Here is a 12,364-nt window from a genome sequence, read left to right as displayed (position 1 = left end):
GAATGTATAGAAAGAGAAGATGATCAGAAACTTAACCCTGGGGGCATGCTGATAGTTAGGGAAGAAGAATAAGAACTGGCAAAGAAGAGCCAAGGAGTCACAAGTAACACGAGGAGAGAAGTCAACTGAAAATGTGTTCCCATGATGATGCATTTTCTGTGCCAAATGCTGCTGATAGTGTAAGGGTCGGTTAGATGAGAACAGTGGGAACATGAAGCTCAGAGAATAATTCTAAAAATAGTTCCACTATGCTGACCCCACACATACATGCTTTCTTTGCCAAACAGCAATCTGCCTGCAGTCTCACCTGGCCTAGGCGGGGGTGAAGATTAGACAGTCAGTATAGGTAATAAATGATGGGGTTTAGAAAGAATGAGGATTGATTATCAAAGAGAAGATCATGGGGGGTTGAGGTCTCTAAAAGTACAAGACACCCCTCTCATGGACTCCCAGCGCTGGGGCCCCTTCTTTTAGAGAGGTCTATCTCTGTTCTTTCCTAAATAAAACTTGCTTTCAACACTTGATTCAGCATTTCTCAGGTGTTAAATCTTCAATATTGGAAAACAAGGACTCATTCCTGATCTCTGAGACCGGTATCAACAGGACAAATAAGACACAGATAAGAAATGGCTATTAAATTTAATAATGTGAGGGTCATTGATGACCTTGACTGAACAGTGTCTGTGGAGTATTGAAGCAAAAGACTGATTAGGGTGGGTTAACCAAGAGGAATTTTTTGGTGAAGGAGAGAGAAATAGCAGAAGGAAGAAGTGCAATTAATAGAGGGTTTAAAAAAAAAAAACTGATTGGTGCATACTCGTTATAAAGAATAACGGATTTCATGGTGGCATATCCATATATGCATATAACACAATTTGATCAATTTTACTCTAGTATCTCCCTTTACACTCTCCTCCTTCCTCCTCCTGATCCCCTTCCTTGACCTTAATGGTCTCCCTATGCTTTTATAAGATTACTTGTTTTCCTTTCTTTTTTTCTATAGTTTTCACACTGAACACTTGTCTTTTTGAGCCTGGTTTATTTTGCTTAACATGGTGTTCTCCAGTTTCATCCTTTTTCCTGAAAATGGCATAAATTCATTGTATTTTATGACTGAATAAACTCCATTGTGTATATATACTACATTTTCTTTATCCATTCATTTGTTGACAGACAGACTGATTCTATAGCTTGGCTATTGTGAATTGTACTGTGATAAACATAGATACATATATTTAAAGTATGCTGACCTTAATTTTTTGGATAAATACAGGTGAGTGATACAGCTGTAACATACAATGCTTTCATTTTTAGTTTTTTTTTTTAGGAAACTCCATACTGATTTCCGTAGTGGCTGATTTACAGTAAATTGAAAGGAGAAATTTGCAGATACAGTACAAGTTAAAGGAAAGGGTTTAATCTTAGGAGCATGGATGTTACTTATTATTACAGGAGAGAAATTGGAGTGTCTGAGCACAAGTGACAAACTTAGGTAAGTGGGTGCATGTGAGAGCATGCAGAGATTCTTTTCTAATTCCCTTTATTTTCTCAGTGAAGGAAGAATCAAGATTGTAACCTTAGAGTAAGTACAGGAAAAAATCAGAAAAATTAAGAGAGAAGAGAAGGTACAGTGGTATGTTAGGAGATTGAGAGAGTAATAACCTAATGCTAGTCAACACTTATGTCTCAGGCTAGTGATCATGGAATTAAAATGAGACCTGTCAACAGGTCGTGAGTTTTTCTTTAGCCACTTCTAGCTTCACTGACAGGGGTATAGAACAGGCAAAATAAATAAATAAATAAATAAAACTAGTGTTGAGGTTTCATTTAGGAATTAATATTAACTGAGAGAAGGTCATAGTGATTGAGAATATGTGGAAACAAAAAAAAAAAAAACTACATAATGATGAATTGGAGAATTTAAACATGGAAATATGGGAATGGGGACACCCACTAATGAAAATTTCATGCATTCTATTCCAGGACTGCAAAAGTTGGAAAATTCTATCTGCATATCCTACATCATCTTTAAGTCAGTGTATCTTAACTAAGCTTATATGCTCCCTTTTCCACCTGCTTTTCAGGATTTTCATCTATTCATTTCTTGTTTTTTTAGTTGATGATTGTACCAGAACATACTCATGCTAGTCATCAAAGTGCACTGTGGGCAGCAGAGAACTACCAGGGGTGTCGAATAGAAGAATACATACAAAATTAGTGCAGTGATAAAATGGTAGAATCCAAGGTTTAATAGAGGCAGAGGTATAATAGAATCAGAGTTGAATCAGGGACCTAGTATAATAATTAATTCAATGTTAGCAATGTGAAAGAGGAAAAGCCTGTATTATTATTGGGACACAACCCCATTGTAAGTCAAGAAGCATCTGTACTTGGTGAATTAGAACAACACATTTATAGAACATACAGGTGAGGTTAATCATCTTGAAAACATATGCAGCATAATGTTGTCTTCTTTAGACATAATCTGTGCTTATGTGTTTCCTTAATTTGTTAAAAAAATTTTTCAGTCAGAATGTATACAGGTCTTTTAGACAAGTTTACTTACTTATGTATTTTTGTGATCTGATTTTTAAAACAACTTTATTGAGGTATAATTCACATATCTGAAATTAATTTATTCATTTTTTTAAGTGTAAGGCTGGATGACTTTTAGAATATTGACACAGTTACACAACTGTAACCACAATCTAGTTAAAATTTTCTTCATTAAGGTATGCTTACTTCGGGGAAACTGAGTGCAAGAATAGTTAAGAATATATCCAAGTTTTTACACTCAGCTGGCAGAGCAAACAAACTGGATCTGTTAAAACAGTCCAGCTGTCTTTGCCATCCAAGATCACAATCACAGACGTCCCTTTTCAGCTTTTTCCTTAGTCATAAAATTAAGATGCTGAAAGATGACCTTTCATACTTTTTCAGCTTCAACATTGCATGATTTAGACTCATTTTTACTTAACTTCTGCTGATTTAAGGATTCTGTTACAACTATGGTAGAGGCAGATGTGAGTGCCTAGTTTGGTCATGATGTGCTGAGCTAGTGAGTACAACTTCATAAAAGAGTCCACACTTACATTAATGTGATGGCAGCCTACCCCCTGGCACATTCTTTTGACATAATGTCCCAAGGAATGCTGCAGATAGAGCAGATCCCCAGCCACAGGGAGCTGGGATGAGCGTGGTGTATCACGTACAAGAAAGGAAACATCATGAAGTTTCTCTCAACTTCAACTGTATGTAACTGCAAGTATATAAATATCACAGTGATATCATATTTTTCAAGTGCATAAAGACAAAATTGCACAAAGACATTATTTCAAGTGATAGGGCACACTATTTAGTTTTTTAAGATATTCCCGAAGCATTTCTGAACATTTGTTTGTATTTTTACTACATATTTTTATATTGTTAGTTAGTTATAATATCTTCCATAAATTTATAGAATCAACTTAGTTGGAGGGTCATTTTTAGAAATATGATTATTTCAATTTCTAAATATAAGCCAATAGATAAGCCAATATATTTTTTCTAAAATTTTACAATAACTATAATTCCATTTACATCTATACATACTGCTTATTCATATACTACGGAAAACACACACACATATATGCACACATATGTATTTTATACTGATATAATTTTCATGATTAGGGGATTAAAATAGCCATTTTGTGATACCATAAAGATAATTATTAAATGCAATATCGTCAAAAGCAGAAGACTGCATAAGCTACTTATTTGATAGATTTAAGTAGTCAACATCTTCAAATCAAAATTTCAGAAAAAATTTCCTTTTATTACATTTCACATCAGTGGCAATTCTGATTGGATTGCATCATAAATAAGTGCTGAATTCATTACTCATTGGAGTCATTAGACTATGTAAATGTATCTGGCATAGAGTAAGAAGCATTATTTGGAGAATATGGTAACATGTAAACTAGTATATGACTGAAAAACACAGAACACCTTACCAATTTAATAGCAGGATTTAATTTTACTTTGCCAACTTTAAAATCTATATGTCATATCATAAGTGTAATTAAAAAAATGTAAGTAAGAAGTGCAAGGACTTATTTTGTAAATAGATTAAAAAAAACAAAGGATGAACTAGTATGATCATTATGGGAATGGGTTCATTATCACTGTCATGAGGGTAGATTTTTTATAGAAATGAATTCAGGCCCCTCTTGCTCTCTTTTGACCTCTCCTGCATTTCCTTCCAGCTTCTGCCATGGGGCAGCATGGCAAGAAGTCCTCCCTGAGTATCTGCATGTGTACGTTTTTTTCAGGATCAATGGAACAAATAATTGCCTAAGATATTTGGCTGCTATTAGTTTCTGCTTTTCTTCTGAGGGACATATTTGTGGACAAATTATACTTCATGTAAGTGTAACTGCTATTTTGTTTGAGTAATAATTATAATAAATGACAATATTTTATTTTGATTTCATATTGATATCTCCCAGTAAAGGACAATTTACAGATAGACTTCTTAGGTGAATAGTTTTCAGTACCATAATGCTATTTTATTTTTTGTTTATTTTCATATGCATACATATATATTAATTTCAATATTGCCTGATATCTCTCTAATAGACACATCTGAAAATTAGCTCTTATTTCCCTAAGAACTGTTCTGGAAAATTGCTATTCAAAAAGCTGTAAAAACATAGAAGTGGTTTTATATTTTGGTATATTGAAACAATAATTTTGGTTTCAATGATCTGGGATAACTGAATTCCTCATATCATAAATGACGTAGGTTTAAGTCATTATCCATACAGTGTTCACCTGGAGAACATTCTCAACTTCTTTAATAAGATTTGCCAAATCATGACAAGACAACAAATAGATATTGCAGGGAAAATGGGCTTTGCTTTCCACTTCCCTGATGAGGTTGTTCACTTAACATTTTTCAAAAGGACCTGGATTTATTGGTAGATAGTGAAATATTTTTCCCTTGCAAAGAGTGCATAATAAGCGAAGATTATTGCCTCTTCTCATGGGTCTTTATCTATTGAGGTGACCTCTTCCTTTAATGCCATATTTAGTCATGATGTTTTAATACTGACAAAATGAACAGTGGTATCACAGCTTACTCTGGACATGGCTTCAACAAGGACTGAGAAACTACCTTGTCCCAATTCATTCTGGGACTTTAAGTAAATATCCCCTGTATAATATGCTGTGCCCCTGTTCATTGTCAGATCATGATGTGAAAGTTTAATATTATGCTTTAGATTTCATGATCTTTTTTCCATTATTTTTGAGCAATATTTATCTGACACATAAATATAGGTTTTTCATTGCTTCCTTCCTTCCTCCTTTCCTCTCCTATCATCGCTCCTTTCCTGATGCTTAAAATAATTGCTACATATGGCTGTGATGGGATCACAAGCTTATATATCTTCCTGTGACTGAACTTGCTAGTCACTAAAAAACAAATATATTTTCTCATCTCTTCTTTCCAAACATAGACTTTGGGCATATTTCCCAGCCTTTCTTGCATTTGGATGTGTCAATGAGATTGGTTTCTAGCCAATGGAGTATATGCTAAAATTCTGTGTCACTTCCAATCCTGGGTCATAAAACTCTCCAACAAATGCACCCTCATATTGTTATTCCTTTTCTGGTCAATTGGGTATCAATGTCAGGGCAATTTTGGAGTTATGAAGATGTCAAGAGTCTCACCCATCCTGGTCTATGAATAATAGAAGAATCAATCTCCCATCTTTATGCCCAGTGACTTGGAATAGGAATGCACTAGTTATGTGTGTGGAAAATAAACTTCTTGTTATAATTAAGTCATTTTTATAATTTGAATTTATTTGCCATAATAGTTAGCTCACACTTTCTAAAACATTTCCTCTAATGATTACAGTTTGAGAGAAAAACAAATTCACATATATATTAACACACTGCAGTTTGACCATATGCAGAATATTATATAGATGAAACATGGAAGTGTAGAAAATGAAGAACCAATAAATTATAAAATTTTAGCAACCAATTCATATATCAAAAGCTGATACTATGAAAGAAAATCTAATTAAGCATAAAAATGCTCAAAATAATTGCACAATTGAAATTCAATACATAGTTGAATGTTCTTAATATGTGGTGTGCAGCTTTAGTGCTGAATTAAAAAGTTATGAGTACTCAATTTGATGAATTTGGACATGTGCATGTACCCACCTCTAAATTTTTCTTGTATATACTACATGTGTCTTGTTTTAGATATATTAGTTATACCTCAAAAAAAAGTTGAGAAAATCTGTAATGTTCATTCTTACTTAGCAGGCATGCAGAAGAATGGGTACAAGAGGGACAGAAAGTGGTTGGTTATTGGGTACAAAAGTACAAATGGAAAGGAGGAATGAGTTCTGGTATTCTATAGCACAGTAGGGTGAAAATAGTTGACAATAACATATATATCTCAAAATAGCTGGAAGAAAATATGTTGACTGCTCTCAACACAAAGAAATGTTAAATATTTGAGTTGATGAGAATGCTACTTACCCTGATTTGATCATTACATATTAAATACATATATCAAAATATCAGATTCTACACCATCAATATACATGATTATTATCGGTCAATTAAAAATAAAAACAAAAAAGAAGGTGTGTAAAGTAACTTGTTTCCAAGGCTTATTTTAGTTTTACTTTTCTTTCTATAAATAGAACAGACAATAACTTACCTTAAATCTAACTGTCCCTATTTAACTATTCTTTGAGTGGTTACTAAGAACCATTTACTGTTCTAAGCATGAGTGGATAAAATGAAGCCGACTACCCGTATAGAGCTTATATTTTAGCAGAGGAGAATCAGGGGAGCAAAATAGGTGAGTAAATACCTGATATATAGGGCAGAGGTAAACGCTACTAAAAAAATAAATGGAGGAAGATGGAGTAGTTTAAGACGTAGATTTCAGTATGGTAAAGGTAGATTTTTGGGGAGGTGGGGAAATTTTTTTGTCATTATATATGGGAGAAGAGGTTTTTTAAACAGATGGAACAGCCAGGGTTTTTTTTTTTTTTTTTTTTTTTTTTTTTAATTTTGTACCAGGGCTTGAACCAGGGGCGCTTAACCATTCAGCCTCATTTCATAGCCTTTTAAAATATTTTATTTAGAGACAGGGTCTCCCTGAGTTTCTTGGGGCCTCAGTAAGTTGCTGAGACTGGCTTTGAACTCGGTATCCTCCTGCCTCAGTCTCCCTAGTTGCTGGGATTACAGGTATGCACCTGGAACAGCCAGTTCTGTCAATCAGGAATGTGCCTGGCAGGTTCAAGGATCAAGAAGGGACCCATGTTAGAGATGAAGAGTTATAATAGATAAAAGGAGGGAATTAATGTGAGGAGGCAAATCATGTAAGGGCATTATGCTATTGCATAATCCAGTTTAGGGAATAATGATTGCTCAGACTATAGTGGAAATACTTGAAGTAGTGAAAAGTGATTGGATTATGGGTTTTGAAGTTAGAAACAAATTGATTTCCTGAAAGTGAGTTAGGAAATATGTGATAAAGGGAAGATGAGTTCAAAGTTTCCTCATGGCTAACTGGATGATGAAGTTGCCATAAATCAAGATGGGAAAAGCTGTGGGAAATAGGTCTGGGGATGAAGTTCAGTAATCCATCTTTGGACATGTTGAGTTTGAATTGTCCCTCAGAGATATAAGTGGAGATCACAAGTGGTTTATTGAATATATGGTTTTTCGGGAGAAGGTTTGAACTTGATATAAAAATTTTAGAGTATTTGTCATCTAGATGACATTTAGAGTCAGCGGACTGGATAAGATCACCAAGGGTATGAGTGTAGTTAGAGAAGATAGGATGACCAAGAACAAAGTCTTGGGGCACTCAGAGAGAGTAGAAGGAAATGGGAAAGGAAACTAAGAAGAAGAAAATCAGAAAGATGCAGCATTTTTGTACCAAATGAAGAAAACCTATTATTCAAATGTTGCAGCTAAGTAAAGTAAATTGGATACTAAGAATTATCATAGGCTTTAGCAAAATGAGGTCATTGATGTCCATGGCAAAAGCAGATGAAAGTACAGTGAGGGCAAAGGACTTCTTTGAATATGTTCAAAAGAGAGTGCAAGAAGAAAAATCTGAGACAGAGAATAAAAACAGCATTTTGATAAACTTTGCTGCAAAAGGTAGCAAAGAAATAAGGCCACTGCTGGTTAGGATATAAATCATCATGCTATGAGTTTATTATTGTTGCAGAGGAAAGCTATCTTAGAAATGCTAAAGAATTGTAAAGTATTTACACAAAAATGCAAAAAGCGGGAACACAATAATGAATAAATTGGACAGCAATGGAAGGAGGGCATTTGAGATTATGTAATGTTTTGAATTAGATTGAAAGCATGCTTTTCCACAGCTAGGAAAGACTCAAAAATTGTTCTTCCCTCTATTATCTATGCTTTTAAATCACAAGGAGGAACAGATCTATAAACCTGATAATTATTTTAGGCACATCTAAAAGCAAATCTTCAGGAACCAAAGGAGACAAAGTTCTCTGCTCTTGTTCAGAGATTAAATGTCAGGAACAAAAATGTGTTCCTTATTATTATTTCAACAAAATTTTATTAATAAACCCTCATAGAAGACCACTGAAAACATCCTCAATAATTATTAAAAGAATATTTCTTATAAAGAGTAACCTTAAAGTATATTGATTATATACTAATGTATAATCTTTAAAAGAATTTATTTCAAACATTTATTTAAAATATTTAGGATTATGAATGTTATTATTTACTTCTGTAAATTATAAATTTATAAATATCAGTTTATATTTCTTATCCTTTTATTCTATCTCCCTTATTTTTTACTCTTAAGCATTAACATTTTTTATTCAATATTTCCACAAATAACAACATTATATTTATTTGATCAAGAACCTGCTATACAAAACAATTTTTAGTGTTTTTAGCTATCAGTTTTTGAATACTTATGTGCCAAGAACTATTCCACTTCATATTAATTATCTAGATTATTTCATTTAATATTCATAAATGTTTATGTGGTAAGAAGTGTCATTATTTTCCTTTTGCAAATGATGAGACAAATGTGGAGGGGATAAGTAAATTACTCAACGTTTCACTGTGTTAGAGTTATCCTTTTCACCAATAGAGATAACCTGCCATTTTGAAATCCAACAAAACCTTATTATGACTTGCCTGAGTAGTGTACACTAAGAAATAATTATGTTCTAATCACACTTTCATGCAAAATATTTACATTGCATAACTGGCTTGTGCATTTTCTATATCACACACTAACATACTAACATCAGCTATTTCTTCCCATTTCAAAAACATTTCATAAACTTGAGCTTGCAAAATTTGCCATTTTCCTCCTTCTAATCTGAGCCATTTTGGGTCTTCTACATGAGACATGCAGCCTCACCTGTCATGTTGAGGCTCATTGGGAATGTCACCAGGAATGTGACAACCTCTTCCAAAGCTGCCTTGCAACATATTTCTCCCTGTGTATGTACTTCCATGTAGAATAAATATGTTAAAAGGCACATCATCCTTTCGCTTCCTGCTGCTCATAGTGTCATGAGTGCCTGTGCAATAAATACATTGTACTGCAAGGTGATCACTAGACTCTCACTACATTTCTTATCATGGAGTTGCAGAGGGTGTACTATAATCCTGCATTATGGACTATTCTCCATTATTCTGATCCTAGGTGGAAAGTAAATCTCCATGTCAACATATCCTAAAATGACCCTCATTATCACAATTATTCACGTTTCCAGGATAACACCTCACTCATCGCAAAGAGTCTAGCAGTAAAAACTCAGTAGAGAGAACATGATGAATCCCACCCTATTATCCATTAAAACAGCTCACTTCTGAAAAGTGTTGTAGATAAGTAGAGATTTCCATATATAAGCATATAATGAATGGTACTATGTCTAGAGTATATGCTTTACTCAAGTATAGACTAAAATTCACATCACTGTATTTCACACTAAATTATAAACTTCTTTTTTCTTTTTTTTTCCATGAACATCAGATTTTATTTTTGCATTCTAGAATACTTTTTTTCAGTTTGCTGATGAACACTAATGCAAATTATTTTTTCCTTAAATAAATTCAGAGGTGAGTCTATAACTTCATAAATGTCTTAAATGGAATGTTTTTCTCAACCACAAATTGAATTGGACTCCACTTTCTAATATAGAGCTTACTAGAAGAGAAAATATGTGTCTATATTAAGAATACTGAGAAGTAGGATCCTAAAGTCTGAGAAGATAGTAAAGTGCATAATTTTCTTCATTGAAAATCAAACTTTTCCTTGTAATGAGGCACAGGTACTTGGTAACCAAATTACAAAATTATAAATATTATTATAAAAGTTATCTCACCTAATAAATTCTATTTAATTACTAAAATCCCTTCATATTTTACAGTCAGGCAGGAAAAAAAATAGTACAATCTTCATAGAAACTAAAATGGCACACAACTTCTATTAGTAATTTCAGAGATCCTGGACACTTTCATCATATAAATTTGAAATATGTATTTGAGCATTAACTTAAAACTAAGCTGTCAACAGATAAGTAAATGCGCTATTTTTGCAATGAAATTCAAAGTATCTAAGAGGAGTAAAAATGAGCTGCTTTTCCAAATATTAAAATGTTAATAAACACTTAGGAGAAAATCCCTGCATATATGGTGTGTTTTTACGGCTTAGATTGTCTTCTTTGCAATTGTGATAATGATGCAGAATTCAGGACAGGGGATATTTACACACATAAACAGTGCTTAGAGGATCAGTTCCAAGACTATCTCTACTATATAGCACAGTGTTCTGTTTTCCAGTTATTTAGTGATAAACTTGAATATGACATTCTTGGTTGTGACAGCAGAGTCTGTAAATCGTCAGTCTCTCAACCTAGAATTCATCTTCGCATAGGTGTTCCACCAGACCACGTTGCCAGGTCCTTGCTAGTTTGGGTTTTGCTTTGGCTCGTTCATGGTGCGGGTTTCAGTGATGATGTTGAGGCTGTCATCTGGGGCTTGGGTCCGTTGGCACCCGGAGCTGTCTCAGGCAAGGAACAGAGTGCAGCTGTGCCTTTCAGAGCTGTTGGAAGAGTCCAGTGCAGTATGGGGTATGCACAGGCATTTAGAAATCCACCGGTCGAATCATCATGGTGGTGGCCTTAAGCTAGTAGCCTGACCCCTTCCAGTAGTACCACTTAATACCATTGAATTTATTTGTGTTCTGCTTCTGTGGATAGTACATTCCGTTCAGATTTGAAGGGCCACACGCATCAAACCACCAGCCTCCTATTAGCATCTGTGAGCAATGCAGATACATTTGTCGTTGTCTGCATCCTTTGTGCTAAAGTCATTTCCTGGCTGGCTGATGCTGCTTATTTTGCCGCCTGTGCCTGAAAGTCCTTTCAAGTGAGCTGTAGTGCAGCTCCTGGCTGGAGAGGTAGAAGTACAGCAAGGTCGCCTGCCCCACTCCCAGTGGCGCAGATGTATTCTGAGCACATAGTGCTGCTGGTTGGTCAGCCGTGAGACAGCTCCTTCCCCAGCCAGTGCTCCCTGAAGGGTCGCCGCCGAAGCCCACTCTGTACTCTTTCCAAGACCTCTGGAAGTCGTCGCTGCCATCCTCGCAGCGCTGAATGATGGTCCACCCGCCGCCACTTGTCTCCACGTCGCAGTAGGCCTTTCTCTCTTCTGTAGAGTTGGGAAATGTCAGTGTGTAGACGCCAGGGGTGGTCAGTCCCGATCTGAATACTTCAGCACAGTCTCTGAAAATATTTTATTTTTCTTTAGCAACAATAGACTTCTTAGGGCTGGACGCTGACACCATGGTCAGCAGGTTGTGCACCATCTCCATCAGGTCACGCTGCTGCTTTTGGAGCGCCGAGTTGTTCACGCTGGCAGTGACCAGCTGCTTCTCCAGCTCCTGGGTAACAGAGCTCTGCTTGGATACCAGAACCCGTAGCTGGTCCTTCTCCTCCCGCATGGACCTCAGCTGCAGCGTGTGCTTGTTGTCCTCCATGTCCAACACTTTCTTCTCTAGGAAGCTGTTCTTGTCCTGCAGTTTGTTTATTTCACTGGTCTGGTCCAAAATCTTTTTCTCCAATTTGTTTGTAGAAAGGGAAGAAGCTGAAGTTCAAACCTTGTTGTCTGGTTTAGCACCTGGCCCCATGGTCATCAGCAGGGAGAGACTGACAGCGCCATCCGAGCAGCGGTCGTGTGGGCCCGGGAGGGCTCTGATCCCGCTCCACACCGCCAGCTGGGGGCTCGCCCCTTTCCATCCTCGTAGCTGGAGCAGCAATCAATTATAAACCTCTTG

General features: G+C 35.6%; 1 protein-coding gene and 1 pseudogene across 2 annotated transcripts in view; both read right to left on the bottom strand.

The window, feature by feature from the left end:
- Positions 1 to 12,364, bottom strand: part of GALNTL6 (polypeptide N-acetylgalactosaminyltransferase like 6) — a 1,118,676-nt gene that overhangs the window by 555,273 nt on the left and 551,039 nt on the right. The window lies entirely within an intron of this gene.
- Positions 1 to 12,364, bottom strand: part of LOC306662166 (angiopoietin-2-like) — a 75,321-nt pseudogene that overhangs the window by 39,915 nt on the left and 23,042 nt on the right. Inside the window, exon 3 of the transcript XR_013766648.1 lies at positions 10,089 to 12,207. The product of XR_013766648.1 is annotated as an angiopoietin-2-like (transcript). The remainder of the gene's footprint in view (positions 1 to 10,088; positions 12,208 to 12,364) is intronic.

Source organism: Sciurus vulgaris, assembly GCF_902686455.1.
Source record: "Sciurus vulgaris genome assembly, chromosome: 5".
Lineage (NCBI taxonomy): Eukaryota > Metazoa > Chordata > Mammalia > Rodentia > Sciuridae > Sciurus > Sciurus vulgaris.
The sequence above is the reverse complement of the archived record's forward strand: the minus strand, read 5'-3'. Positions and strand labels throughout refer to the sequence as shown.